Genomic DNA, 4001 nt, shown 5'->3' with positions numbered 1-4001 from the left:
GATACTCTCTGACAGATGGTATATACCCGGAATGGGCTACGTTCGTGAAGAGCTTTCCATGTCCGGAGGATCCCAAAAGGAAAAAATTCAAGGAGAGATAGGAGGCTGCAAGAAAGGATGTGGAGCGAGCATTTGGAGTGCTCCAAGCTCGTTGGGCAATAATTAGAGGTCATGCGCGATCTTGGTACAAAAATGACTTAAAGGATATCATGTATACGTGCATTATTTTGCACAACATGATTAATGAGGATGAAGGAGAGACATCAGTTAATTGGTCGGATGAAGACTCTCCTCCACCAGCACGAATAGTCATGGGCTCTACCCCAGAATTCCGAGAGTATCTCCAGAATTATAGCGAGCTACGTGATAGAGAAGTGCATCATCAGCTTCGAGCTGACTTAGTTGAACATGTCTGGACACGTTATGAATATAATTAGTGAGGAATAAGTTAATTATTAATTAATTTTGTTTTAATTATGTACTATGTTTTATTTTATGATCTCATTGTAATGATTTATTTGTTAATGTTGCAAATTATTAAATTTTTAATAATATTTTTATGAAATTATTTTGTTTGTAAATAAATTTAGTGAACAAAAAATGTAGCTAATTATTATATATTAATTATTAAATTAATAATTTATTTAAAAATATTAAATAAAACTAATATATATTATTAATAAATTAATTAACATGTATATTATAAATATATATTTATGATAATATATAAATAAATAGTAAATAAGATAGTAAATAAAAAATATAGATAATGATGTGGTGGATCCAATATAAAGTTGTTTGTTGGATTTATGATTGTAAGAAGAGGTTCATAAAAGTTATAGATTTTTTATTTTTAATGTGACAGTGATATGACATAGTAAGTCCCACGATAAAGTTGAGTTTATAAATTTAGGATTGCGGTTACTCTTATTCTCCACTTTTCCCACCCAGACCATCTACAACATTGGTAAAGCTTCAATATTAATATCTATGTGGTTGTACTTTCACGCATTGTAGCATTACGTGATTGCACTGTTTATGCATTGTAGTATTAACGCGTTCAACGCGTTAAAATAACTACAACGTTGAAAAATTATATATATATAATAATATATTACCATTAATGTGTCATACGTTAATGGCGTTGTAGATACTCTCACCCATCTCCATTCACGTTTTCCATTTCTCCACTCACTCCACGTTTTTTATTTTTCCTTGCTCTTTGAAAATAAGGAAGTGAATTCTTTTCTTGTTTGATGGCAGCAACATCTTGAGAGAAGTACGAATAGTGGTTTTTCTTCCGTGAGGTGCTGTGAGTAAAGTTCTTAATTTTTCTTCCTAAGCTTTAAAAAAAAAATCGGCAACCACACAATTTCTTGAGTTTTAAAGAATTCGACAGCAGAATTCGGACAGTAGAATCCTCTCTTCTTCTTGAGAGTTTTCGGCAGCCCTTTTAAAGAAAGAAGATAAAGATCTCTTTTCCTTCCATCGAAAATACTCATCTTTTTGTTGTTGCTTCTCCTCTTCAAGAAGTATTGTTACTGCCCATTTTCTTGTAGAATTTCAGAAGATGTAGCCTCTTGTTGAGGGCTATTAAACATCCCCCTATGAAGGGCTAATTGGGCAGCCTCTTCCTCATCTTCGAGGAAGATGTTTCGACCGTCTCGACGAAAAATGACACTTAATCTCTAGTGCGATCAAGTGTTGGAATGACGAATCCGATCATAGACTGGATTAGACGAAGGAAGTACGATCTTGTTGTTGGTTAGTCCTACGAAGATCGTACCGGTTCCACTGTACAAAAATTTTGTACAAGTGTCGAACCTTTCCTAAATAACCTATTGGGTTCTTTAGAAGTTAAATTAGGAATCGCAGACGGAACTTAACATCATTGATTCTAAATTTAACTTATATGTTCTTAATGGTTTAGATTTGGATCGCAAGCGGAACTTAACACTATTAATCCAAATCCACCTATGTTATAAATTCAATTAAATATTAATTTTCAAAATTGGCTTCCAGGATTGCATAGCGAGGCACATGACCTTCTTGGGTATGGGAGCATCCACCACCGCCTAGACAAAGCCTTTTAAGGAAAGCTAATATTTAATTTCCTTATATAACTCTAGGTTTAACCAAAAATAACAATCGAATCACAAATTCGAAAAACAAAGAAAACACTAACACAAATTATTAATTTGAAAAACTAGATCTAATGTCTCTTGTGTTTGGAATTCTTACAAAGAAAAATAACTAGCATGATGCGGAAAACAATTGCTAATTATACATTCTCTTTGTATGCTAATGATCTCGAGATCTTCTGCCGTATTCCTCGCCTCCTCTTGGACGTCATGTGGGCAACGATCCTCCAAGATGAACACCACCCAAAGAGCTTCTCCTCTTCCTCTAGAATTCGCCCACCACCACCACCAAGGAGCAAAGAGAGCAAAGGGAAAAGAGAGGGAGAGAGGGGTCGGCGACACAATGATCTTCAAGCAAGAGAATAAGAATTGATGTCTCATGAGACCTCCCCTCCTCTTCTTTTATATTATTTGTCCAAGGCAAATAAGGAAAGACTTTTTACAAAAATTAAAATCTTCCTCTAGTTTTTCCTTTTCCCTTTTTATTTTTCTTTTTCTTTCCTCTTTATTGATTCAATCACAAATCAATTGATTGGTTTTATTTGATTGGCCGGCCCCTTGCTTGGGCACCAAGCAAGGTGGCCGACCACATCATCAAAGAGGAGAAAAATAATTTTTGTAAAAATTTTATAAGCTCTTATAAAATTTTACAAGCTCTCTTTTAATTTCCTAAAGCGGAAGTTAAAAAAAGAAAGTTTTAAAAATTAAAACCATATTTTAAAATTTAAAACTTCTCTTCTAAAAATTTCCTTTTTAACATGATTACAAAAATTTAAATTTAAAACTTCTCTTCCTTTTTCTTAAAACCATGAGGATGGTTAAAAAAAGGAAAGTTTTAAAAACTTTTAAATTTTATTTTAAACCATGTGACCTAATTCAAATAAGGAAAATTTTTAAATTTAAAATCTCTCTTTTAAAGTTTGTAGTTTTCTACAAAGAGAAGATTTTAAAAATTCAAAACACCCCTCCTATTTGAATTAATCATGACCGACCCCTCTTTGCTTGGACACCAAGCAAAGGGGTCGGCTCCATAGATGAGGATATGGTCGGCCCTTGCTTGGTCACCAAGCATTGGGTTGATCCCCTTCTTGAACACCAAGATGTGCTATTATTTGGATGGACTTGAGGCTTTTAATGAGGCTACGACAGGGACCTAGAGGAGAAATTAGTTTTGGCCTTCCGATGAGCTTGAGTATCCCGTGTTCGCCCCGAACACACAACTCAAGTTCATCGATAGTAACTCATTCCACTAGAGAGTTATTATCGCACTGCCGCACCAATCCCAAATTACATTATGGGCTCCTTCTTATCATGAGTGGGTTAGTCTCCCTGTGTTTAAGATAACGAATGTCCACTAATTAAGTAAGTTACTGACAACTCACTTAATTAATATCTAACTCCAAGAGTAGTACCAATCAACTTTATTGTCATGTCGGACTAAGTCCACCTGCAAGGTTTAACATGACAATTCTTATGAGCTCCTCTTGGAGGCATTCTCAACCTAGATAACTAGGACACGGTTTCCTTCTATAATCAACAACACACATTATAAGTAATATCATTTCCCAATTTATCGGGTCTATTGATTTATCGAGCTAAACCTCACCCTTTGATAAGTCAAATAAATAAATATTAAATATATGTGCTTGTTATTATATTAGGATTAAGAGCACACACTTCCATAATAACTAAGGACTCGTTCTTTTATTAAGTCAGTATAAAAAAAACTTGCCTTAATTGGTCCTACTCTATACACTTAGAGTGTACTAGTGTAATTTCTTAGTCAAGATAAACTAATACTTAATTACACTACGACTATTCCAATGGTTTGTTCCTTTCCATCTTAGTCGTGAGCAACTA

The sequence above is a fragment of the Zingiber officinale genome, chromosome 6A (genome assembly GCF_018446385.1).
Source record: "Zingiber officinale cultivar Zhangliang chromosome 6A, Zo_v1.1, whole genome shotgun sequence".
In the NCBI taxonomy this organism is placed as follows: Eukaryota; Viridiplantae; Streptophyta; class Magnoliopsida; order Zingiberales; family Zingiberaceae; genus Zingiber; species Zingiber officinale.
Note: the sequence above shows the minus strand (reverse complement) of the source record.